Source organism: Eschrichtius robustus, chromosome 20 (assembly GCF_028021215.1).
Source record: "Eschrichtius robustus isolate mEscRob2 chromosome 20, mEscRob2.pri, whole genome shotgun sequence".
Lineage (NCBI taxonomy): Eukaryota > Metazoa > Chordata > Mammalia > Artiodactyla > Eschrichtiidae > Eschrichtius > Eschrichtius robustus.
The window spans coordinates 19,798,925-19,826,872 of NC_090843.1; the positions used below are offsets into that span (position 1 = coordinate 19,798,925).

General features: G+C 40.0%; 1 long non-coding RNA gene across 2 annotated transcripts in view; it reads left to right on the forward strand.

The window, feature by feature from the left end:
• The window catches only part of LOC137754895 (uncharacterized), a 238,912-nt gene that overhangs the window by 57,332 nt on the left and 153,632 nt on the right, over positions 1 to 27,948 (forward strand). For both annotated transcript variants that reach the window (XR_011071938.1, XR_011071937.1), the window contains exon 4: positions 18,856 to 18,975. This is a non-coding gene — a long non-coding RNA (uncharacterized lncRNA). The remainder of the gene's footprint in view (positions 1 to 18,855; positions 18,976 to 27,948) is intronic.

Genomic DNA, 27,948 nt, shown 5'->3' on the forward strand with positions numbered 1-27,948 from the left:
AAGATTCTGCTTATCTCTGCCTGCCTCCTCTTTTACTCTATAAAAGAAAACCCTTTTTCTGTATGATTTTGACATGCTTGCAGATTTCTGAGATCACAGCAATCTCCCTATTGCAAGAGTCTTTCTAATGAAAGTCCTCCTTATTTGTTTTTATTTGACACAATAAGAATTCAATAATAAAAAGACATCCAGAACAACCTTAATTTGTAAATGCAGATACATTCTCCTAAATAACTCTTGGACCAAAGGAAATCAAAGCTGATATTACAAACCAACTTGAAAGTAATGAAAAGTAGAAAACTTTGTACCTGGACTTTTGGGTTGTAGCTGAAATTATACAGGAAAATTTGTAGCCTCACATGGCTGCATTATTAAAGAGAGACTAATAATGAAGAAACTTACTACAAATTTTTTAAAGAACAGCAAGATCAAATGGATGAAAAATAAATTAATAAAAATAAGAGCTGACATCATTGAGATAGAAAGTAACAAATACATACAGACGCTCAAAAACCGGTTCTTTAAAGAGACCATTAAAATAGATGACCTCTTTGTGACCCTGGTTAAGGAAAAGAGAGAGAGATTCAAAATGTATAAGATTAGAAAAAAAAATTAGATTAGAAATGGGAAAGGAGACATAACTATGGGTACAGGAAAGGTTAAAATAATTATAAAAGAATGCCATGTACAAGTTAATGGAACCCACTTTGGAGATCTTTCTAGTACTTAGCCAAACTGTTATTTGCCCATGAGTGATCTCCATGCTCATCAGACCCGTCCCACCAAGGCTCATCCCAGGCACAGAGACTGGGTAAGGCTCAGGTAGACAGTCTACCTGCACTGGCCCCGGGGCACAAGGCTGACCCCCGGAGAACAAGGCTGTTGAGAAACCATTGCAGATCTGTGGCCTCGGATGGGAAGGGCTCACAGGACAAGTCTGAATAGAGAGGCTGTAGGTCTGGGCCAGGCTTGGGAGCGTTGGCTGTGGGCTTAGGACCCAGGGGGCCAGCCTGTATGGTTACTGCTGTGTGGAGGGAACCTGTGGGAATGCTGGCTCAGAAGCCAGAAATTTTCAGGAAGGGAGAAAAGGAACAAGATTCAGCTCTGATGACTAGATGAGTGAGAAACAGGTCCCAGCAAGCAGTTGTTCTCCTTCGATGCCTGTGCCCTGGAGGGAGACAGAGAAACCAGGTGTCCGGGAATCCTTGGTTGAAGGGTACCTGGTAAGCCTAGCATCCTTCCCCAGTGGCGTTCAACAGCAAGTCCAGGGCCTACCATTGCCCTTCTGGGTGCAGAGTGGACACAAGTATTTCTAAAAAGGGCAAATGGATGATGTTTATGTACTAACCCGTCACCTCTCCATCATAGGTGACTGGGTATTTCTAGCAGCACTTTGACGTGATCAGTCCTGGAGCCAAGGACCCAAACCATGCCCTGTTCTCTTCTTTCCATGTATGCACATTTTACCACAGTTCAAACCCTGCTTCTTCTAGACTGCTTTTCTTGCCCCACCCACAAACTCCTAACTTACCAGCTTCTCTTACCCATGGACCTCTTCTTTCTTAATTGTTCTTAAAGTTTCTACCACATTTCTTACCACTTGGCTATTCTTTTAGTTTTTTTTCTTAAAAATGAAAAAAAGGAACATTGTAAAAACATTTAAATATACAGATGGTTTTTCGTTGAAGATTTAAAAACTTTACCAGTAGTACATATTTATTTCAGAAAAATTAGAAAATGTATATAAACATGTAGCCGGAATAAACATCACCCATATTTCCACTACCCATGAATAGTCACTGTTAACATTTATATGTATATTGCTTCAAATTTTTAATAAGCATGTATATAATTTGCATACAATTATTTTTCTTGTACAAGTAGATGACACTGTACTTATTGTCTTGAAACTGTACTTTTCATTTCTCAATTGATGACTGACATCTTTTCAGGTCAATACATGAACCTGAACATTCTTAATGGCTGCATGAGACTCCTCTGATGGACTCTGATGGGTGTTTTCTAACAGTCTGTTGATTCTTCATTGTTGGATATTTTATTACGCCTAATTTTTCACTATGATAAACACTGCTAGGAGGAATGGACATATAATAAATAACTGATTATTTAAGAATAAATTCCTAGAAATGGAGGTGCTGGCTCTAAGGGTATATTCTTTTCTTAAAGGCTTTTGATACCTGTTGCTGAGTTGTTCTCATGAAGTTTCTGTTAATTTATTGATACATTCCATCCAGCAATGTATTAGTGCCTTTTGTCTACACCCTTGCTAAAATGAGTATTATCATTAAACAAACTGGACCTGTTTTGATGTCTTTCTTTGATTACTAGAGATGTTGGACATTGGGCACTTTTTTTTAAAAAATTAATTAATTAATTTATTTTTGGCTGTGTTGGGTCTTCGTTTCTGTGTGAGGGCTTTCTCTAGTTGCGGCAAGCGGGGGCCACTCTTCATCGCGGTGCGCGGGCCTCTCACTGTCGCGGCCTCTCTTGTTGCGGAGCACAGGCTCCAGATGCGCAGGCTCAGTAGTTGTGGCTCACGGGCCTAGTTGCTCCGCGGCATGTGGGATCTTCCCAGACCAGGGCTCAAACCCGTGTCCCCTGCATTAGCAGGCAGATTCTCAACCACTGCGCCACCAGGGAAGCCCATGGGCACTTTTTAATGTTTGTTGGCCATTCATACTTTATGAAGTGCTGATGTGTATCATGTACCCATAGATCTGTTCATGATTTTATATATTGGGGACATCAGTCCTTGAACAGCCATATATAAGTACAGTGAAAACCCCTGGTACCATGTGGCATTGCTGAAAAATTTAGACATAAAGTGATTGGCTGTTGGCGCTCATTCTGCGTCCAGCCCCCAAGAAGGTGGGCTAAAGCTTGTAATTTTCTGGGGTGAGGAAGGGAGATATGGCTGGTGGACAGGCAGGGCTAGGGGGCAGTGGTTAGGGAAGGGGAGTTTCAGGAATGGGGAAGCTGAGGATGAGTCAGGCCAGCTAAACAGGCTGCGGATCCCTGGAACTGCTGCTTTCTTGGAAGTCAGCTGGTCCCGGAATTCTCTCCTGGTTTTAGACGTAGAAGACAGCTGCCAGCAGGTGGCGCCAAACTGCAGATGGGAGAAGATTTAAATTGCACAGCCCGTATCTGTAGTTGCTTGACTGGCTAGATGCTTGGATGCCCCTTTGCGTTGGGATGGATTTTTACCATATTCTATTAAGGTTTAAAAGGTTTTTAAACTAAGTTAAAACAGAAAAAAAACTGTACTTCTATTTTCTCTGGTTCTTTTTGTTAAAATGAACCTAGAAGAAAATGATTGTTTTGAAGGTGAGGTAGAAAGGCATTGAGGCATGATGCTATTTTGTGATGTCTCTTCCTTCAATTTTGTTTTCATATTCATTTATAGATCAGCACTCGTCAAAGTTTTCAAAACATCAACTGGGCAATTGATCTCCATTCTGTTCTGTAGATAAAGCTTATTTTCATACCAATGCTTTGGGAAAGTGGTTAAAAATTGGTTCAAATAAGAATATTTCTAAAATGTTTTCTATTAAATTATATGCACTTTCTGCTATCTAGTCCAAAGACTTTAGGCAAGTTTTGAATAATTCTCTAGCACTTAGAAAGGGATGAAGAATGCATAATAATTTAGACCAATTTATTTCTTTTAAAATTAAAAAATTAAGACCCAGAGTGATGATTTAAGATTTAAAAGTAGTTAATGGTATTGCTTAAATAAAGCTCCAAGGCATTTGCATTTTAATTTTTTTATTTATTCATAAGATAAAGAATATTCCCCATCACATTGCTTTGTAGATTTTGGTGTTGTGTTCAGAAAGGAAGTGGGACCAAAATGTCTGTCTGAATAAACCGGAGTCATATCTTCCTGCTGCACCATAAGACTTTCAAAATTAGATTTGGGAATTTTGATAGCTTCAGAATAACTTATTTTGGGGAAAGGATAAGTTTAATAACTGCTTTCTTAATTGCTCACATTATATATTGTATAACAAGGTAATATGATTATTTCAAATTCATTGCATTGTTTCTGATTAATATAATAGTTAATAGTCGGTGCTATTGCTTCATTCATTTACCATTCACCTATTACTCTATTCACTTATGACTGTATTTGCTTATTAGTCTATTACTTATTATTCAATTTGTTATATTTATTTATCAATTATTCTGTTTGTTTATTCTATTACCTAATTTCTATTTATAATTCTGGTATTTATCATTCTATTATTTATCTTATTATTTTATTATTTTATTTGATCATTTATCATTCTATTATTATATTATTAGTTTATATTTTATACACCAGTAATAAGTCAATTTTTATCAATTATTAATTGAGCATCTTGCAAAAATACTCTGCTAGATCTTGGGAATAAAACTGAAAAGTCACAGTCCCTAATCTCAAAGAACTTGTGAATCATTTTTGTTGTGTTTTATATGATCACAGCAAGTCTTCTCTTATGTAACTTTCACAATGTTGAGAAAGTGTCAGAAAAATAATTCAGTTTTTTTTTCTTTTTTTTTTTTTACTAAGAAACAATAGAGATTATTTACTGTCTCCATGGTTGACCTAGTTGTAGACTCTTGGTTGCTGATGGCTTATTTATCATCTTCCCTTGCTTACAAACAGCTGCCCTAGTTAGAGACCCAGTTTCCGTGCAGCATGGTCCTTTCAGCCCACCTTGCCATCCCACTACGTACTTTACACCACCTTCTGTCACAGACTTCTATTATATCCTGCTACCCAGCAGTAGAAACCAGATTCTCTCTCTAGTGTTGCTGCTGAAGTTTTGAGCTGCTGCCCTGCTGCTACAACCAAGACGCCATCTGTCACCTGCTGCCAAAGACTTGTGCCACCTCCATAAGGCCCATTAGTCCAAATTCCTTTCTACCATAAAGCTGTCGGGACCAATGTGGGCAGTGCTGGAGAGGAGAACACCTTGTTCCTGCTGTTGGGCGCTCCAAGTCGTTCTAGAGTGCCAGTGTCATCAGTGGTATGTCCTTTCTATATTAAATTCAACAAGCATTTATCGAGCACTTACTCTGACTGATACTGTGCTGGGAACCAGGGATAGTACATCAACAGATCTGCAGAATTTCAGGTCAGCTACATGTGGTTAAAATAAGCTAGTGTGGAATTTTATAACTATTTATAACATTGTTTCTAAGAAAATATATTCAAGTTCCCAAAGGTCAGCACGGCATGGAGCCTAAAGAATCCTGGAGCCACATTTTTGCACTTCCACCTCCCCAGTTATTATCTGGCTATTTATCAGCTGTGTGATGTTGAGAAAATTACTTAACATCTATGTACCTTGGTGTTTCTTCATCTGTAAAATGAAGACACTAGCTCCTACTTCATAGAGTTGTCATAAGGATTAAACAAATTATATTCGTAAAGGACCAGGAATAATACGTGACATATGGTAAGTGTGAAATGTGTTTGTTACATAGAAAAGTTTATAAACAACTCTTGGAATACAACCCCCTTTTGAACAGAAGACTGCTTTTGTTTTTAATGACAGGTTGAGGTAATCAATAACCACTATGTCCTTGCCCATTTAAAAATAGCTCCCAAATTTTGATCTCTAGCAGCAGTTACCTAAAAAATAGAAGGCAAGATTATGTATATGTTGCGATGCATTAGGTTTTATTTTAAAAATCCCACAAAACTATTACCTATAGGAAAGAGGTTGAGGAGTATAGGTTTCTTGCTTGACTCATGAATTCTTCAATTACTGAATATTTGCTGTAATCTCTGGCTGGACCAAATCTCTATTGAGTTTGATTTTCGAGTCAGCAGCTTGTTTATACTGTATTCTGATAACTGAGGTTCCAAACGGTATGTTTTTCACCTGGGAAAAGCCTGCTGTTGTAGATCCCAGTCATTACATCATGACACTGCCTTAACTGTAGGAGTGTTTATCACCATGGAAACCTATACTTACACCTACACCACTATCCCTAATTGGCATCATGTCATTTTTCAAGTTTGTTCTAATGACTCAACAGATTCAAGACTTTTTGCCTCTTTAAATAAGAAATCATTTTCTTGTCTAATCTCTTCTGCTATTCATGCTTGCATTTCTACATCACTTTTGTGGTTTTCAACCCTTCAGCCTACGTATTAGAGTGTAAGCAAATGCTCATGAGCGACGTGAGAGGCGGTCAGGAAATTTTACAGAGAAGGAAACTGAAGTTCGAAAGTTATGTTTTCCTTTATGTAATACAATTTGTTGGTACAAGAACCAGGATTAGAACCTGGGGTCTCTTGACTCTGCCCAAAGCTCATTTCATTACGTCAGAGTAAGCACAGGGCTGACACACTTTGCTCCAGGTCATCACCCTCACTGAGGGTGTCCCTCACCACCCACTTACCTGGAAGAGATCCTAGCTGAGGATGTCACACCTGAAGAGATGAAGTTTATCAGTGAAGAACGTGGATCTTCTAGTTTTCAGGATTCCTTACACAGTGTTTTCTCCTTAAATTCTGCCCCTTTGGAGCAATTTAAAAATTATCACTGGATATTTTATATTTTGTATTAGTTTATTTCTTTGCGAAAGACAGAGCTTTTTTGTATGTGTGTTTGTATGTGTATGTGACAGGCAGATGTGGTAAAGCAAGTTTTAAAATGAAAATTATAATCTTGATAATTTAAAAATTAAAATCCATGTTCTCTCAGTACTGTCTATAAATATACCCCTTTTTAATTATTTATTTATTGATTTTTTTTTTTTGGCTGTGTTGGGTCTTCATTTCTGTGCGAGGGCTTTCTCTGGTTGTGGCGAGCGGGGGCCACTCTTCATCACGGTGCGCGGGCCTCTCACTATCACGGCCTCTCTTGTTGCGGAGCACAGGCTCCAGACGCGCAGGCTCAGTAGTTGTGGCTCACAGGCCCAGTTGCTCCGCGGCATGTAGGATCTTCCCAGACCAGGGCTCGAACCTGTGTCCCCTGCATTGGCAGGCAGATTCTCAACCACTGCGCCACCAGGGAAGCCCCAGGCAACACAATCAGGTTAAAATGAAAAAAGAAGGCCAGTTACAAGGTTAAGACAATGGTCCCCGTGGGAAGGATGAGGGCAGTGGGATGGAAAGAAGTTGAAAGGATATGGTCATTGATTGAATTTGGAGAATAAGCAAGAAGGAAGAGTTGGGGATGACTCTTAGGTAATTGATTTCAGATGCTGGGAAACCTATAATACTAACTGAGATAGGGAATCTAGGAGGAGGCAGATACTGAGTTTAGGTTTGGTCCAGCTGAGTTTTAGGGGTTGGTGGAATGTCTCATATGAAGATAAGAAGTGTGATAGGAAGTGTGAATGTTTAGAATAAGTATGTGGAACTGGAAAAATACCTGACTAGCAATGAGCAAAGGGATTGTCAGGAAGAAATGAGGGCCCAGCTCTCATTTGTAATGAAATTCAAATGCATATTTGGATGTTATCTTGGTGCAGGAAGAGAGGAGGTGATGATCAGGCTGATGTGCACTTGGGATGTGAAGACAGGTTCAGAAGAAGGAAAAAGTAACAAAGAAGTTTCTGGTGCTCTTGAGAAAATGGGTGAGGTGATTGACCATGCGGTCATAAATAGAGAAGGAAGTAAGAACAGAGGGACACATACACTGAGGAAAGACAAAGGTTGAGTCATTGGGCATCTTTACGAGGATATAGAGCAGGTTGAATGTGAGTAGGAGATTGATAGAGGTGAAGGACGGTGGGTTAAAGTTGGACAGAGGAAGCCAGAGTTTAGAATTTTAAAGGAGATACAATCCCAGATCTTGACAAAGTTCAGTGAGTAGCCATGGGGCCTGGACCCAACAGTCGCTGGAATAAGAGGTCAGAAATGGACTGATGTGAAAGTCATTGGAGTAGGAAGGTAGCAGCTATTAGACTGGTAGCTGATGGTGTTAAATGGGCCATCTACATAGCCAAGAAGTCTCCCGTGGTGGCAAGAGATGGGAGAGAAGTGAACTGTGAGCCAGGTGCCAAAGTCCTTGGGTGACAGGAGGGTGTGGTAGGATAGCATCAGCCTCCAAAGAAGAGTTTTAGCTTAAGAATGAGATGACATGACGCTGGATGTGGCGCTGGGGATCTAGAAAATACAGTCCATATATTAGAAGTCCATATATTAGATACGTGGAAGTGGAGTGGGAGAATGGGGAGAGTGGTGGAAGGGGAGAAGGAGAAGAGAGAGGAGGGAGAGGAGATGGCGATGGACATAGAGGCCGAACGATCAGTTTCCAATAGAAACATTTGCTAGGCCAATTCGGAAGAAAGGCACGTTAAGTGTAATGCTATAAAAAATATCTTTTCAGTTGAACCCTTCTGCAGGGTTCGGGGAGTTGTCAAAAATGTGGATAAAAAGAGTTTCCACCTCGTAATTTTGTTGAGACACTAAAGGAGACCATGCTTAGCACAATGCCTGGCAAATGAAAAGCTGTCAATGAAGGGCAGCCATTATTGTACTGTTGTGGTTATTGTGTTACAAACTGGTGTGTGTGTGGATGGTCTGGGGAGGTCAAGCTGAGAAGGAAGGAGAGGTGGGCAAGAAATGACCTGAGAAGCCTTCTCTTGAGGGAGTGGCAGGAGAGTGGGGTGAAGGAGGTGGGGAGGATGGGAAAAGGAGGAGCAGGAGGGAGTTGGCTCGACGGGTTCAGGTTCTGTGGTGGAGACAGCTATGAAGTTGTTTTGCCACCAGGACAGTCAGGGTGTCTCCTGGCACTCTGCTGGCACAAGCAGCCTGAAGCCTGGTTAGCTGGCGCTGAAGCTGGCATCGACATGGCCTTTAAATGCATTTTCTGGGCAAAGTTGTAGGATCTTTTTAGAGCTGCAAAGGGCCTTAAACATCACCTATTTCAGCCCCTTTATTGATGAGGCAACTAAGACCCAGGAATATTAAACAAATTGCTCAGAGTCACCAGGGCTCTGCCAGGTGAAGACGTGGCATATTTTCAAGGTGACCTTGAGAGTCTGGTATTGTGAGCATATTTCAGATATAAGTAATTAACAAGTACCTGCTTTATATACTGCCATCAACAGTTTTAAAATGCTGCATGGATTGTAAAATTATCTTTTAATCAAGTTATTGAATTATTAAAATTGAAATATCAAAGAATTAGGATATTAAAATATATAAAAAACTGACTCTCTTCAATGCTTGATCATTAACCGTAAATAACAATAATTAGGTAATTGGTGTAACAGGTCTACATTCTGCATATGTAAAGAAAATATTTTCAAAGGAACATTGTGTGACAGAAAAGGAAAGATTTTTTTTTTAAATGCGTAAGTTTAAGTGGTTTCTCCTTTTCAGGAGGTCACCCGGGCGATCCCACGTGGTTAACCGCACCTGCCCCGCCTTTCTATTTCCACCAGGGGGCAGCGCTCACCTGCAAATGGGTGTTTCTTGGGGCTTACTTCGGTCTGCGTCGCACATGCCCTCAGCTGGAAGTTATTAAACCCCTGTTAAGAAGAAACCTCAACATTTATCTCTTCAAAGTCCAGAGCACAATGAATATAAAGACAAAATTTCCTTACATTTATATCAAGATTTACAACTTCCAAAGGGATTTCTTGTATATTATCTTATTTGAACCTTACAATGAATCTGGGAATTAGGAAGAGAGGTTTCCTTCCTCTTATTTAGAGATGAGGAAACTGAAGAAAACGACTGTTCAAGGTTACACAGCATCAAACTGGTGAGTCAGGCCAGAATGAGCCTTGAGATTCAGTGTGGTTCCTTTCAGTATATATAGTTATCTTAAGGTCAGGTAGAAAAGTAAAACTCAAACAATGCAAAAATCCTTCTTTAATGAAAAGCACAAATGTATTTCTTACAGGAGTTTGGACGTAAGGCCCTGGGTGAGGGTGTGTGTGTGAGGTTTAGGCCCAGTGCGGTTGGAGGGGGTCTCCGAGGGGGTCCCCGAGTGTAGGGGTAGGGCCCTGGGTAGGGGTGTAGGGGCGGGGCTTGGGCTCTGCACGGGAGGAGGGAGGTTCTGAGGGCAGAGGATTAGGCCCGGGAGCCCAACAGCGCCTAAGCGGACAGGGAAAGCACTGGCTGTGTTCCTTTCCTTTCCGCTGTGCCCGCCCCCGCAAGGGTCTCCCCCAGGGTCTCCCCTGTCCCTGCAGGACCCCTACCCGTGGGTGGACCTGGCTGGGTGCAGGAACTCCTCGCCTCCCCCAGCCGCCCCTCAGGAGTGCCGGTCCTGTAGGTCCAGCCTTTACTTTCGCTCCCCCTTCCCTCCCTCCCACTCCCTCAGGACCTGCGCGGCTGGAGCGGGCCTAAGTGAGCAGAGGATCAGGCCTGGGATCTCAGCAGGCTTCTGGGAGCCCAAGTGGGCGGGGGAAACGTGGCCACGCTCCCTTTTGATCCTCTGCCCTCCCAATGGTCCCCAAATTTCCCCCTTCGGGAGTGGGATTCCTTCCCCTCCCCCAGCCGCCCCTCAGGGGTACCGGTCCCATCCCCCCTCCACTTCTCCTCCCCCCTCACTGCCCCCCCCACCACGCCCCACATCCTACCTGGTCACTGGGGGTTCCCCCTGTCCCCTTAGGTGTTCGTGGTCCCCCACTGGTGCCTCGTAGGTGCCCTAGTTGTGCAGAGACGCGAATTCCGCATCCTCCTAGTCCGCAATCTTGACTCCGCCTGCCCCCCGCCACTTCTTCTATGTAGCTTTTTCAAGCCAACTACTAGTCCCTTTCCAGGGAGTCCATGTGGAGTAGTGCATATACTTTGGAGTTAAACAGATCTGTGTTTGAGCCCTGGCTTAACTGTTTTCCAGCTTGGATAAGTATTAGTTATCTTCTCTGAGTCTCAGTTTCCTTATCTGTGAAACTTCCAAAAGGTGTTAGGAAAATGAATAAGAAACAAGTAATAGTGCCTGGCACATAGTAGGCACTCAATAAATGCTCGTTCACTTTCTTTCTTTTCCCTCTTACTCCCCCACTTTAGCTCATAGTGGTCTCTGAAACTCAATTATACCTAATTATACCGCACATTCACTCAAGAAATATTTATTGAATGCTAAGTGTGTGTCAGGGACTCTTACGGGACAATTACGGGCCCTCGATTTTTGACAATTGTCATGTATTTGCCCTTGGACAAAATTGTGGAGTTGTTAAAGTTTGTCATTGACATTTCTACTCTCTTCTTTCATTGTTCTTTTCTTCTCTACGTCGAAATCTCTCTCTGCCTTTCATCTGAAGCCATGAGCTATCTTGTGTTTTAACTTTTTTTTTTTTGCTGTCTAAAGAAAAGATATGATATTGTTCATTTACATTAACAGAAATACAGCCTTATTCACTGTGTGTTGTTCCAGGCACCCTAGCATTTGCATTTTGAACTTTTTCTTCAGTTGTGAAATAAGAGATGGCTCCTTGTAATAGGAATTTCAGTTATTGGTGAGGAGAAGAGAGGTTATTTTGGGCAGAAGTCTGTTGAAATCACAGTTGCCCACTTAAAAGGGCAACTTTGCAGGCTAAGCATTATTTTTGAATGCATGTGGGGGAGTAGACTGAAGAGAAGGCATGAACTTTCTTATTGCTTATTCCACACACAGATCTCTTCCTGCTTCCATGCCCAGTTCTCAGACTTCTGTCCCTGGAGCCTGCTCTGAATTTCAGGAAGTTTCCTCTTCTTCAGACTCTCTCTCTGCCATTTCTTTTTCCTGTCTTATCTCCCAATCTACTTAAGATTCCCAAATGACCTAAGTGGAAGCTCTACACTACCCTGTTCCCTTGTGCCAGGATCTCCACTTCAGTCCACTGCACCCCATCCCCACAGCATGGGGCTTGTTCTGCCTTTTCTATGCCAGCTTTCCATGGCCCTGAGAGCCCATGCTTTTGTTACATTTAGATGCACAGGATGGATGGGGTGAAAATGCATGGAAAGACAGAATAGTCTCAGCTTTCATCAGGTTTCAAGAGTAGACACTGATTATTGGGAATTTAGATTCAGGATAGTTGTCTTTGACATATATCTGTTTCTGTAGCAGAGAGGAAGAAGAGAATTAAACTTGCATGTATCAGGAAAACTCTCAATGAAAACACTAATATAGCAATTTGAGAACCAATAAAATGAGAAAAGAGAAACTAGAAATTGTCTGCAGACATATAGTAATAATAATCTAATTCAGCAAATGGGTATTTTTTTTGAATTTTTGAAATTTATTCTATTTATTTTTTATACAGCAGGTTCTTATTAGTTATCTATTTTATACATATTAGTGTATATATGTCAATCCCAATCTCCCAATTCATCCCACTACCACCACCCCTCCACCACTTTCCCCCCTTGGTGTCCATATGTTTGTTCTCTACATCTGTGTCTCTATTTCTGCCCTGCAAACTGGTTCATCTGTACCATTTTTCTAGGTTCCACATGTATGCCTTAATATACGATATTTCTTTTTCTCTTTCTGACTTACGTGACTCTGTATGACAGTCTAGATCCGTCCACATCTCTACAAATGACCCAATTTCATTCCTTTTATGGCTGAGTAATATTCCATTGTATATACGTCCCACATCTTCTTTATCCATTCATCTGTCGATGGGCATTTAGGTTGTTTCCATGACCGGGCTATTGTAAATAGTGCTGCAACGAACATCGGGGTGCATGTGTCTTTTTGAATTATGGTTTTCTCTGGGTGTATGCCCAGTAGTGGGATTGCTGGTAATTCTATATTTAGTTTTTTAAGGAACCTCCATATTGTTCTCCATAGTGACTGTATCAATTTACATTCCCACCAACAGTGCAAGAGTGTTCCCTTTTCTCCACACCCTCTCCAGCATTTGTTGTTTGTAGAGTTTCTGATGATGCCCATTCTAACTGGTGTGAGGTGATAACTCATTGTAGTTTTGATTTGCATTTCTCTAATAGTTAGTGATGTTGAGCAGCTTTTCATGTGCTTCTTGGCCATCTGATTTCTGTGCATTAATTTTTTATCCTGCTACTTTACCAAATTCATTGATTAGTTCTAGCAGTTTTCTGGTGGCATCTTTAGAATTATCTACGTATAGTATCATGTCATCGGCAAACAGTGGCAGTTTTACTTCTTCTTTTCCAGTTTTTATTCCCTTTATCTCCTTTTCTTCTCTGATTGCTGTGGCTAGGACTTCCAGTACTATGTTGAATAATAGTGGCAAGAGTGGACATCCTTGTCTTGTCCTGATCTTAGAGGAAATGCTTTCAGTTTTTCACCATTGAGAATGATGTTTGCTGTGGGTTTGTCATATATGGCTTTTATTATTTTGAGGTAGGTTCCCTCTATGCCCACTTTCTGGAGACTTTTTATCATAAATGGGTGTTGAATTTTATCAAAAGCTTTTTCTGCATCCATTGAGATGATCATATGGTTTTTATTCATCAATTTGTTAATTTGGTGTATCACATTGATTGATTTGCATATATTGAAGAATCCTTGCATCCCTGGGATAAATCCCACTTGATCATGGTGTATGATCCTTTTAATGTGTTGTTGGATTCTGTTTGCTAGTATTTTGTTGAGAATTTTTGCATCTATATTCATCAGTGATAGTGGCCTGTAATTTTCTTGTTTTGTAGTATCTTTGTCTGGTTTTGGTATCAGGGTGATGGTGGCCTCATAGAATGAGTTGGGGAGTGTTTCTTCCCCCGTAATTTTTTGGAAGAGTTTGAGAAGGATAGGTGTTAGCTTTTCTCTAAATATTTGATAGAATTCACCTGTGAAGCCATCTGGTCCTGGACTTTTGTTTGTTGGAAGATTTTTAATCACAGTTTCAATTGCATTACTTGTGATTGGTCTGTTCATATTTTCTATTTCCTCCTGGTTCAGTCTCGGAAGGTTGTGCTTTTCTGAGAATTTGTCCATTTCTTCCAGGTTGTCCATTTTATTGGCATAGAGTTGCTTGTAGTAGTCTCTTATGATGCTTTGTATTTCTGTGGTGTGTGTTGTAACTTCTCCTTTTTCATTTCTAATTTATTGATTTGAGTCCTCTCCCTCTTTTTCTTGATGAGTCTGGCTAATGGTTTATCAATTTTGTTTATCTTCTCAAAGAAGCACCTTTTAGTTTTATTGATCTTTGCTATTGTTTTCTTTGTTTCTATTTCATTTATTTCTGCTCTGATCTTTATGATTTCTTTCCTTCTATTAACTTTGGGTTTTGTTTGTTCTTCTTTCTCTAGTTCCTATAGGTGTAAGGTTAGACTGTTTATTTGAGATTTTTCTTATTTCTTGAGGTAGGCTTGTATTGCTATTAACTTCCCTCTTAGAACTGCTTTTGCTTCATCCCATAGGTTTTGGATCATCGTGTTTTCATTGTCATTTGTCTCTAGGTATTTTTTGATTTCCTCTTTGGTTTCTTCAGTGATCTCTTGGTTATTTAGTAATGTATTGTTTAGCCTCCATGTGTTTGCTTTTTTTTACGCTTTTTTTCCCTGTAATTGATTTCTAATCTCATAGCGTTGTGGTTGGAAAACATGCTTAGTATGATTTCAATTTTCTTAAATTTACTGAGGCTTGATTTGTGACCCAAGGTATGATCTATCCTGGAGAATGTTCTGTGTGCACTTGAGAAGAAAGTGTAATCTGCTGTTTTTGGACGGAATGTCCTATAAATATCAATTAAATCTATCTGCCATATTGTGTCATTTAAAGTTTGTGTTTCCTTATTAATTTTGTCTGGATGATCTGTCCATTGGTGTAAGTGAGGTGTTAAAGTCCCCTACTATTGTGTTACTGTCGATTTCCTCTTTTATAGCTGTTAGCAGTTGCCTTATGTATTGAGGTGCTCCTATGTTGGGTGCATATATATTTATAATTGTTATATCTTCTTCTTGGATTGATCCCTTGATCATTATGTAGTGTCCTTCCTTGTCTCTTGTAACATTCTTTATTTTAAAGTCTCTTTCATCTGATATGAGTATTGCTACTCCAGCTTTCTTTTGATTTCCATTTGCATGGGATATCTTTTTCCATCCCCTCACTTTCAGTCTGTATGTGTCCCTAGATCTGAAGTGGGTCTCTTGTAGACAGCATATATATGGGTCTTGTTTTTGTATCCATTCAGTGAGCCTGTGTCTTTTGGTTGGAGCATTTAATCCATTCCCATTTAAGGTAATTATCAATATGTATGTTCCTATTACCATTTTCTTAATTGTTATGGGTTTTTTTTTTTTTGTAGTTCCTTTTCTTCTCTTGTTTTTCCCACTTAGAGAAGTTCCTTTAGCATTTGTTGTAGAGCTGGTTCGGTGGTGCTGAATTCTCTTAGCTTTTGCTTGTTCGTAAAGCTTTTGATTTCTCTGTCAAATCTGAATGTGATCCTTGCCGGGTAGAGTAATCTTGGTTGTAGTTTCTTCCCTTTCATCACTTTAAATACGTCATGCCACTACCTTCTGGCTTGTAGAGTTACTGCTGAGAAATCAGCTGTTAACCTTATGGGGGTTTCCTTGTATGTTATTTGTCATTTTTCCCTTTTTGCTTTCAATAATTTTTCTTTGTCTTTAATTTTTGTCAGTTTGATTACTATGTGTCTTGGCATGTTTCTCCTTAGGTTTATCCTGTATGGGACTTGCTGCGCTTCCTGGACGTGGTTGGCTATTTCCTTTCCCATGTTAGGGGAGTTTTCGACTATAATCTCTTCAAATATTTTCTCTGGTCCTTTCTCTCTCTCTTCTCCCTCTGGGACCCCTTTAATGTGAATGTTGGTGCATTTAATGTTTTCCCAGAGGTGTCTTAGGCTGTCTTCATTTCTTTTCATTCTTTTTTCCTTATTCTGTTCTGCAGCAGTGAATTCCACCATTCTGTCTTCCTGGTCACTTATCCGTTCTTCTGCCTCAGCCATTCTGCTATTGATTCCTTCTAGTGTATTTTTCGTTTCAGTTATTGTATTGTTCATCTCTGTTTGTTTGTTCTTTAATTCTTCTAGGTCTTTGTTAAACATTTCTTGCATCTTGATGTTTGCCTCCATTCTTTTTCTGAGGTCCTCGATCATCTGCACTATCATTATTCTGAATTCTTTTTCAGGAAGTTTGCCTATCTCCACTTCATTTAGTTGTTTTTCTGGGGTTTTACCTTGTTCCTTCATCTGGTACATAGTCCTCTGCCTTTTCATTTTGTCTATCTTTTTGTGAATGTGGTTTTCCTTCCACAGGTTGCAGGATTGTAGTTCTTTCCGCTTCTGCTGTCTGCCCTCTGGTGGATGAGGCTATCTAAGAGGCTTGTGCAAGCTTCCTGATGGGAGGGACTGGTGGTGGGTAGAGCTGGGTGTTGTTCTGGTAGGCAGAGCTCAGTAAAACTTTAATCTGCTTGTCTGCTGATGGGTGGGGCTGGGTTCCCTCCCTGTTGGTTGTTTGGCCTGAGGCGACCCAACACTGCAACCTATCTGGCTGTTTGGTGGGGCCAATGGCAGACTCCAGGAGGGCTCACTCCAAGGAGAACTTCCCAGAACTTCCACTGCCAGTGTCCCTGTCCCCACGGTGAGCCACAGCCACCCCCCCCGCCTCTGCAGGAGACCCTCCAACACCAGCAGGTAGGTCTGGTTCAGTCTCCTATGGGGTCACTGCTCCTTCCCCTGGGTCCCGATGCACACACTGCCCTGTGTGTGCCCTCCAAGAGTGGAGTCTCTGTTTCCCCCAGTCCTGTTGAAGTCCTGCAATCAAATCCCACTAGCCTTCAAAGTCTGATTCTCTAGGAATTCCTCCTCCCGTTGCCGAACCCCCAGGTTGGGAAACCTGACATGGGGCTCAGAACCTTCACTCTACTGGGTGAACTTCTGTGGTATAAGTGTTCTCCAGTTTGTGAGTCACCCATCCAGCAGTTATGGGATTTGATTTTATTGTGATTGTGCCCCTACTACCATCTCATTTTGGCTTCTCCTTTGTCTTTGGTTGTGGGATATCTTTTTTGGTGAGTTCCAGTGTCTTTCTGTCAATGGTTGTTCAGCAGTTAGTTGTGATTCCGGTGCTCTTGCAAGAGGGAGTGAGTGCACGTCCTTCTACTCTGCCATCTTGAACCAATCTCATTAAATGGGTATTGAGTGCTGACCCTACAAAGCCATTTGACCTCCAGATCCACTTTCCAACTTTTTCCATCCTTCTCTCTGCTCCAGGAGGATAGCTGCCTTCTGTCCTTCATTATCTTTGCCCAGAGGGGACCCAATCAGGAAACTGGAGGGAGGTAAGAGGATGAGTTTGGGGTGTTTATTCCCCTGGCATCTCCTACATGTTGGCTGTGACCTTTCATAAAATGCACAGCTCCTCTCAAGGTGGCCCTCTTTATATAACTTTCCCTTTCTAACTCACCTCCCTTCATCCCTCTGCACGTGGGGGTCATAAGCTACTCCCGGTGGTTTCCCTAAATCATGCCCACACTTTTGCAAATAGTCCTTTTATTAAACTCTTTTAGATTTCCCCTAATTCCAGTGTGTAAGCTGTTCCCTGCTCAGACTCTGCAGTATGGTAGGACTTGTATAAAGTTTTTGTCCTCCAGGAAGTTAATAGGAAAATGAATAATTGCAATGCCATGGTTAATAAATACTTATCAAGGTGTAAGCTCTTTGAAGGTAGACGCCCCATATTATTCATGTTTCTTTCTTGATACTTAGCATCATGCTAGGTGTAAGCAGGTGCTTACCAGTGTGGAGGTAAAAGTGGACGTATGTATAATGGGTGGGAGAATGGAGATGGAATTGAGCAACTGCTCCAGGATGCTCCAGGTAGCCTTCACAGTGTAGCTACTCATGGCAGTCATAACAGACTGTTTGCCTTAAACAAAGGAATTTACTAGAAGAATATCAATGGCTTCTAGAATCAAAGGAAGCCAGGAGAACAGGTCTGGAAGTACTTGGGTGCTCTGTAGGGTTAGTTTTCCGAAACCACAACAAAAGTCACACATTTAATATGAGTGGGGCATCCTCATGAACAGCCCTTGGCTTTGGTTTCTTTAAGGTGTATTGACACAGGTTTCTGGATACATGTTGTATTCACTCTATGGAAACTTTCTGGGCTTCTTTCTTCCAATCTTCCTCGCAGAAAGCCTGCTCACTGCTGCAGTTAAGGTAGGAAGAAAGAAGATCTCAGGTGTGATCAGGTAATAGAATAAGAGGAGATCTAATCCTCCGTGACACCCTATGTCTTGGGACTACAGAAACCAGCTCACCTCTCTCTCCATGGCCTCTTCACTAAATGAAAGGCAGGGTAATGAGGGCAGTAGGTGAGAACAATAGTTGGGTTACAAGAGTCAACAGGAGTTAAGTAACAATGGCAGATGAGTTCTTCCCCTGAAGAGCCAAGCATGCGTGCAGCGGTTGGGCTGCTTTTGCTGAGTGTGAGAGAGGGTGTTTTCCCATCTCTGGGGAGGAATAGAAGAAGCAGAACCTACTGAAGTTTCCATCATTGAATCTGGACCTTCGTTTTGCTGCCCTCTTCCTCTCCCACCTCCCTTAGTAACCCTGTGCTCTGAAGTTGCTCCCCAGTACCCTAGAGCCGCATCCCAGTTGAGTTTGTCCTCCCCTGATAGGTTCCATTTCCCTAACTTCTCCTTCCCTTCTGAAACTTTTCAGCTTGTGTGGGAACAGGTGTTAAGAAGATAACTATCTGGTTAGTCTAATTCAGTCTAAGGTATTACTTACCAACAAAGGTAGGTAGGGGTGGAGAAGTAGTCATCAAAACTATTTACATTAAAAATGTACCTTTTATCTAAGTGAAATTTCAGGCAGTGTGATGATGAAAATTTTGGAGAAAAGACTTTTCTGTATTCTTTCAATAAATACAATTTGACTATTAGATCAGCTGAATTAGGAAAGAGGGTAACAAGGTTTTTTGTTTGTTTTTGTCTGTAGGTCTTTTTTCCTCACCTGGAAGGAAGGGGAAGTGCCCTGGCTCCGATTTCCCCACTTTTGTGCACTGACCATGTATTATATACCAGAAGTTTTACATGGGTCCTGAAGATGTAAAGATAGGTAAGATGTGGTCTTTGCTCTAAAGGAAGCCATATCTTGGGGGCAGAGGGTAGGGGGTAATACAAAAATAATTGCAAAATAGGATGAAAAGTTTAATAATACAGATTTATATAAAACATATGAAGCACCCAAAAAAGAGAAACCAGCCTCTGGAGGACTTAGGGAAATTCATTTGAATGGTGTCTTAAAAAAATGAGTGGGGAAAAAATTCTTCTAGGCAGAGGGACCAGCATATATAAAGGAGGTGTAAACATGCATGACATATTTGAAGAACTGTGAAAAGTTTGGTTTGGCTAGGGCATAAAATTTGTATGAGTGACTGCCAAGAGATAAGCCTGGAAAAATAGGTTGGGGGCAGATGGGGAAGGATCTTTAATGTCATTCTAAGGAATTTGGACTTGGTCCCATAGTCAGGGGGTGGACCATTGAAGGTTGCTAAGCAGCGGATGAACATGCTCTTAATTTTTAGAAAGATAACATTATTGGCAGTTTACTGTATGGACTGGAGGGAAACTGGAGGCAGGGAGATGAGAAAAGAGAATTTGCAAGGGTCTGTGGGGAGTGTAAGAGACAATGACAACTTCAAGAAAGTTGCAGTGGGATGGTAAGAAGGGGAAGTTAGAAGATAGAAATGGTGGCATTTGACTATTGACTAGTTACAGGTTGATGAAGGAGAGGGAGGAAACAAATGACAAGAGGTCTCCAGTTTTGGACTGTGGGGAGTGCCATTAACTAATATGGGAAAGCAAAGGAGGAGCAGGTTTTGTAGGAAAGATAATGAGTCCAGGATAACAAAGATTAGGGGTGAAGCACCTGTCAACACCCAGGTATAGATATTCCATGGGTATTTGCAATGTGAGTTCTGGGATTCAGAAACTGTGGCTAGATTTGGAAGTTTTAGTGGCAAAGAGCAACCATGGAATGGGATGAGATTTCCCAGGGAGAATGGGTAGAAATGAGGACCAAGAATAAAACCTCGAGGAACTGTAACACTTAAGGAGAAACAAAAGAGATTGAAAGGTAACAAAGGAAAAAAGAGAAAACCAAGAGACAGAAGTTTCAAGAAAGCCAAGGAGAGGAAGAGCAGAATTTCAAGAAGATGGAGTGGTCAACAGTGTCAAAGATATCAATGGTTCAGAGATGTCAAGTAGGACGAGGGCTTTCAATATGGCTGTTATGGCTTCTGGAAAGACCGTATAAGTACTGGGGAATGAGTTCTCTCAAAGCTACTAACTAAAATACATACAGATTCTCATTCTTTATAGTTTGTGAATTATATAACATGACATGAATTTGCACAGATTAAAGGAAAATTTTAATTTCCTTTAAAGGAAATTGATATAAGAATTTAGGAGGGAGCTTAAGGCTTAGGGATCATCAATATTGAGGTGATAGTCAAAGTCTTGAGAACAACTGCATTTTTAATGTAGAGAAGAGCAGAAGGTTAAGACTGGAAGTTGAGGAAACCCTCAGAATTAGGCTTAGCACAGAGGAAAACAAGTACTTGGTAAAGGGAGTGAATAGGAGTCATCTGGAAGGCTGGAAAAGCCTTAGGGATTCACAGCATGGATTGAAGCATGGGTGATTCACCTGGTGGAGTCTATAGAGCCTCCTAGAAGTTCTTCCAGGTCTTGAGTTTCAAATTTTGCAGAGATCAAGGAAAATGAGGTCTAGAAAAATGTCCATGGTATTGGCCACAAGATCCTTGAAGATCTGAAAGCAAGAATTTTCTGGACAGTTTAGGCCCAGAAGCGAAACCATCTGTCACTAGGGAAGGAGAGGCTGGTGATGGAATGACGCCATCTGTGTCTTGTATTGCTACAGCATCCCGCGTGGGCGTAAAAGACAAAAGGATGGTGAAGAGGGAAGCAAGTGTGGAGTGAATACAAGATTGTTGGATGTAGAATGCACTTGGAAACAGAAGCAAGTAGAATTTTGGAGCTCCTTAGAGCTTCTGGGAAACAAACAAACAAACAAAAAAAGGAGAAAACTTAGGGAGCCAAGAAGCGAGATAGCTCTTAGATACCTGGAAAGAAAGAGTAATCAGAAATAATAGTGATCCAAGAGAGAGTGAAGCCTCAGTGATGTAGGAAACCACCTGTTGGATGACTAATTTAACCTTTATCATAGGGAACTTTTCATAAAGAACAGATATGTGGTATCATTAAAAAATGACTGAAAAAATTCTGTATTTTTTAGAAGAGTCGTTGTGGTGAATGGGCATTGGGCTTGGAAGGTGTGTATCATTCTCCCTTGTGCTTTTAGAATGATAGACTTCATTTCCATGTACCATGAACTCAGGGGCTGCCCTCTGATACTTGAAAGAGGTGGTTACAGCTATAAATATGGATGTGACATTGAGGTATCCCCATGAACTTGGGAGAAAAGGAAAATATAGTTGCCTTCCTAACTGAACTAATAAAACCAAAATATAATCTATCTCCCGGAGTCAACACCTGGGTAAGGAGTGTGGTCATCTGGGATTATCAAAAGGGGAATTCAGAGAAGGTGCCTTTGGCTTCATCTTAGGCAGAGAGATGCTAAATTTGGGCACATGGACAATCCAGCCACTAGAGAGGAATTGCCTAGTGTGGGGCAAAGATGTTTCACCTGGCCTCAGTAAGATCTGGAGGAAGTGTTCCTCAAACCTCTGCTTGAATCTGTGCTTATGCAGCAACTTTATGATCCCTAATTCATCCTACAAAGTAAGCCTTTAGCAGGAAAGTGAGTGATCAGGAAAGAACATCTTTCTGATGTTTATCTTGAACATCTGGAAAGAAATGTCCCTTATTGTTAATTAATAAACTGGAATTCTAATCTATACATTAGTATTGTATGAATACAATCATTGTCAGTCTGTCATCAAGTGCCAGGTCACCTTTGGGTATACTGGTAAAGTCAAGTTTCTGGACATGAAAGGCTGAGAGGAACCGATTCTAGGCTGTAGAAAGTTTTTCAAAGTCATTCTAATCTATATTTTTAAAAAACCCTCTTGATAATCAGTTTTGTGGGCAGCCCTTCTGTCTGCCTCATGTATTCCCATATCCTCCATTAGGAATACTATCAGTAAGCATTACTTTCAACAGTTAGTTGGTAAAGAATATAGAGCTTGTATAGGCTCAAGAACTGATGATGAAAAATAGTTTTAGGAAATGTGTAGATTAGAGATGACAAGCACAAAGCGTGCTTGCTACCCCTCTTCTGTCCTGTATTTGTGGCAGACATTACTAACTGGTAGTGACACTCTGTGCTGCTGAACCTAGACTGACTCTAGGACTTTTCTTAATGACCTTAATGCAGGAAGTAACAACTGGTGGCCTAGATTGGATCCTTGTGAGGTAAAACTCTGCCCTGTCTAGTTTAGATGGGTTGTTAGGGATTCTGGCCATCAAAATTACAGAATTCAGCTGGAAAGGACCTAAAGGATGGTTTATCTTTTGAGTTTGGTGTCATGGGGAAAGCAAATATGATCTTTTGACCTAAAGTCCCTGGCTATTTTGACAGGAATAATACCAGACTAGATAAATTGACAGAAATTATCAGAATGGAATTATCTAGACAATTCATACATTCACTGCCATGATGTCAACCAGGAAAGAATTTGCAAAGGACTTTAGAGGACATTACCAGGTTTTAAATCCTAACTCTTCCTCTTGCTGGGTAAGTTAAGTCTTAGCATCTTCATATGAGAAATCATGTCCAGTTTATAAGTTTGAGGCTACCAATTCAGATAGCACATAAAAAGTGTTTGCAAATGGAAGATACTCACAAATGTTAGTTCCCTTCTTGCTTCTCTTGTTAAAAATATTCAACACTGAGCAGAACTCCCTAATCAAATCTCTCCAATCTCTGCTTGAATATTTCTAGTGAAAGGAAGCTCATTATTTCACAAGGTATTCAATTTTGAGCTGCTCTAATTACTAAAAAGTTTATCTTTATATTGAACTGAAATCTGCCACACAATATAGCTTGCATTTTGCCACATGGAACTTAGCTTTGGAGTCTTTTAGATATTTGAAGAGGGATACTTTGTCCTTCTAAATCTTTTATTTTCTAAGCAAAAGGGTCACCAGTTTATTCAGTTGTTCCTTAGATGACACTTCTGTTATCATCTAGGTTGCCATAACTTGGATCACTGCCAAATTTGCAGGATTTATCTGACCTCTTTTTTTCTGTCTCTAGTATTAGTTCAAGGAATATATATATATATATATATATATATATATATTTATATTTATATTTTTATTTATGTATTTATTTACTCATTTAAGCAATGCACGCTAACTGTTTTATTCCATTGCATCACTCTCCAGCATAATATTACTTCTGGAGATATAATGCAGTGCAGAATTTCTTGTTTTCCTATTAAATCTATAGAAATTATTTAAACTTAATAACTAATCATTAGTAACAAAATTCTCCTCTTCTCTTGGTTTCAGGGCTTGCTTTCAGAATGGCTCAGGTGCCTTGAACATATTTTAATAGAAACTTGTTTTACTCACTTTTTGGGTTCACCCTCTTTTCTTGGGTGTGGGACCAAAGGCTTGTCCCTCAGATATTTTTGATTGTGGTGTTGATTAACTAGTTGGCTCCTAAGCTATAATTATCTTCCTCCTTCAATTAAAATTACATTTTTATATTACAACATGAGCTATTGCAAAAGCGAATAATACACATTGGATTTTTATTTCCCTCTAAGCAACTTTCCCTGACAATAGATACTTTTTTCTTCTGGATTGTTAGGTGCTGAGGAGGACATTCTTCCTGATAAAGATCGATCAGTGGGCACTTTGCAGTATTGCTTTTTTCTGTTTTCCTGTGTCCTCACTTGCTGTTATATAGTGATTAAAATACACTATATTATTATTTCCAGCTTAGAGAATTTCGAGAGACTCATGAACTAGAACCATACTGATATGACAGCATAACTGATGCCAATGAAATATTCAATCAACATAAGCTTTTATTTTAAACTGTGCCAAATGATGGGCTTGATGAATAGTTTTAACTGGATTTTATCTAATACTTTCCCACGAATTTTTCAATCATTTTGACAATGTGTAAACTGAGTGTGATGTTTCTAAGCACCACTTCAACCAACATGTATTTGGCATACCTACATTCTGCCAGACCCTGCATTAGTGCTGGGAATTTATTTCTGGTTGGCCAAAAATACATGGCCCAGCCTTTGAAGAGGAATCAGGCACATAAACTCATCGAAAAATAAAGTTCAGACCACCATGGTCAAAGAACATAGGGTTCTCAGAAGAAGGCCACTTAGTCTTGTGGGAAAGCATCCCAGGGGAGTTGCTCTTTGCTCCTGTTCCTGCCTACCCACTTCCACTTAACACCACACATGGAGATTTTATGTACTCATCTAGGCTCTGTTCAAATGCTTCTTCCACCAAAAGAGTGGCCCTGGTCCTCATGCCCCAGCCCTGTGTATTCTCTCCCTTTTCCAACCTTCTCTGGTCCCTCATCTGCACTTTGTCTCATAGGCACGTCTCTTTATACCTCAAGGTAAGTTTATTTGTATATATGTGTATGTTTGCTCACTGTTGCTTCCGTAATGCCCAATAAATATTAGTTTGATTGAAAGAAAAGTCTATTTTAGATAGAACACCTTGGTTAAATAAGGGGGAACAAGTTCTATTTTGGTCTAGATTGCCAGGAGTATTAAGATTTTAGACTTAATTTTTTTTATCATGGAAAGCCAGTCTTCTATCAGTTGGTTCAAGAGAACTGTTTTGTATCCATAGTTAGTTGATTGTGCACAAACCACACTCTAATGATGAATACGAGGATTCTGAGGTTGCTTCTACAAATAAACATTAATGGACACATTTTTTTTCCTTATAAAGACTTCACAGAAATCAAGTTACTCTATTTTGTGAAAACAACTCCTAGTACTTTTTAGATGGATGGGAAAAAGTCCTCAGGTTAATTTGCTTAAGAAAAAGTCATGTATTAAATGACTGCTTATTGAAACTGAAGATCACTTTCTACTGAGTCATCAGCAACAGTGTATTGAGCAATACGATTTGTATCAGTATGTCTTGTGAAATTGCCAAGTCAGGAGTTGTATATATATATTTTAAACTTTAATAACTTCATTGAGATATAATTCACATACCATAAAACTCACCCATTTAAAATGTACAATTCAATAGTTTTTAGTATATTCACAGAGTTGTGTGGGCTGGTTTATTTTATTTAAAAAAAGGAGTTATATATTTTAGATAAAAAATTCGTCTCCATTGAGTGTCAAGTATCTTAAAAGTTTTCTGAAAATATTAATAGAATCCAATGAATTTCTCAGTAAAATGCAAATAACTTCTTAATGGTGTTTTAGGCCCTGACAGCATAATTCCTTTATTAATATTTAAGGAGAATTCAGTAAGTGAGATTCATTTCCATGTGACTCATACACTTGAAAAAATAACCAAAATTAATAGATTCAAATTAAATATATTCAGAGCATCCTCTTAATGTCTCCTATGTGATGGCAACTGCTTAGCCTCTGTGCATTGATGGCCGTGTGTTTGCATTTTGTAAGTTTTATATATTTACTCTGAATTTTGCCATCTATTGCACGTGTGTAAAGCATTGCATTTACTCAGGATTTTGCTATAAGTTATACTATGCTTGTCAAAGGAAAAAAACCCTTAAGATTATGAATGATAATCCCCAAGAGCCCTGAGGCTTTCCTCAACCTGTTTTCTATGCCCTATATTTACTTGTTGAATGAACGAATAAATAAATGGATGGATTTAGGAGACATGGAACTTGACCTAGTTGAAAAGCTGCAACTGAAGGATTTTTAGACCAACACTGATGGTGGAATAACTTTACTTGGATTGTTTAGCTAAAGTTCAGTTTGAGATGCATAAGTTTGTTGAAATAGTGCTTTCTTATTTGGTGATTTTTCTCACCAAATCAAAGATAACTTAAATGACCCAAAACATCCTAAATGGAGATAAATTATCATGATGATATAAGATGTCTGGATATATGTGTATATAGCAAGTGTTTTATAATGCACATTACACATTTTTGGGATGTAGTTTTATATGATTAAGTTTTCAGGGTGCCAATATGTTGGAAAATGGAGCTAATCAACAAATCATTGTGTAACCTGCTGCTTTAGCTTTGTATCATGGGAAGCACAATATTATATTGTCCTTTAACTCCTCAGAAATCATCTCCTCTGTTTGCTGTGTATCCTGGAGATGACAGATAATGCCAATAATGACGAAATGTTCACTGGGTTCTCCTCCCTGCTGAGACCTACCTTCCCCTAGAGCGATTCTCATCTTCCCACTTGTTAACATGTGGGTCTCCTTGCGCCTTCCATCTCTACAAGCTGTAAAAACATCTGCCAGAGTCATGTAGGAGAGGGAGAGATTCCACTGAAGCCTTCAGTGGGGAATAGAGTCAAACTCTCCCACCTTCACTTCACCCCTTGGAGGACTTTTCCTTACCCTCAGCCTCTGCCTCCTGAGACAGGAAAACTAAATGTCAATGTTTTGCTTTGTCTCTAACACCACTGTCCAATGAATTGTGTATTATATAAAATTCTGGATCTAGTTCTGCAGTTTTTGCTCCAGGATTATCTTTTTTTGTTTGTTTGTTTAATATTTATTTATTTATTTATTTTTGGCTGTGTTGGGTCTTCGTTTCTGTGCGAGGGCTTTCTTTAGTTGTGGCAAGCGGAGGCCACTCTTCATCGCGGTGCGCGGGCCTCTCACTATCGCGGCCTCTCTTGTTGGGGAGCACGGGCTCCAGTCGCGCAGGCTCAGTAATTGTGGCTCACAGGCCTAGTTGCTCCGCGGCATGTGGGACCTTCCCAGACCAGGGCTCGAACCCGCGTCCCCTGCATTGGCAGGCAGATTCTCAACCACTGCGCCACCAGGGAAGCCCCAGGATTATCTTTTGATTAGATGCTGATTGTATATGTTTGTTTTTTTTTAAATAATGATGAAAATTTATCTTATTTTTTGTCAGCCTACTCAGTCACTTATTAGGTAAGAGAGGCAAGTTTGACATCAAAATTGCTCTGTCATCCAGAACCAGCATATAAGGCTGTTTAAAATGAGTGTTTAGCGAAAACGTCTTAAAGTACCTTGGAGTTACTTTTCCCTAATGAAACGTGAAATATAAAATGTAATTAAATATTTAAGGTGATCATACTTTAAAAATGTGCCCTCAAAATATTTGTTGAAGAGTATGGATTGCTCCTTTTAAGACTTGTCAAACCCAGGGACTTCCCTGGAGGTCCAGTGGTTAAGACTTTGCCTTCCAATGCAGGGGGAGCGGGTTTGATCTCTGGTTGGGGAGCTAAGATCCCACATGCCTTGGGGCCAAAAAAACCAAAGCATAAAACAGAAGCAGTACTGTAACAAATTCAATAAAAAATGGTCCACATCGAAAAATCTTAAAGAACACCTTATCAAACCCATGCAAATGAATGAGGAAGTGTCATATCTTCTAGAAGGAACTGACTAAGCCTCTCACACCTGTTAAATAATCAGCATATACCACGTGTGGAGCGGTACCACGTTTGCCAATTACAAATGATGATGACTTTATTCCATTTGCACCAATGCAACAAAGAAAAACAATGTAGGAAACCTTATGATGCATTACCTTACTTCATAAAGACTGTGGTCATTTTCACTGGACTATGTAAAGACTTATCTATAAATGGTGCTAAATAAATACTTGTTGAATTAATGAATGCACAAATAAATGAATATGGGATGCCCCACATGTATCCATAAGTATACAAACTGGGCGTTGTTTAAACAAATTAACATTACACTTCAACTGGTTAAAAAAAGTTGTATTTGCAGCTATGTTCATTTGAAGTGTGAAACTGCGGGCTTAAGTGATTTTAAAAAGTCCCAGGATATTTTCAAACACATGGAATATTTCAAAATGGATACACTTTCCTCAGCAGAAACTTCATGTATA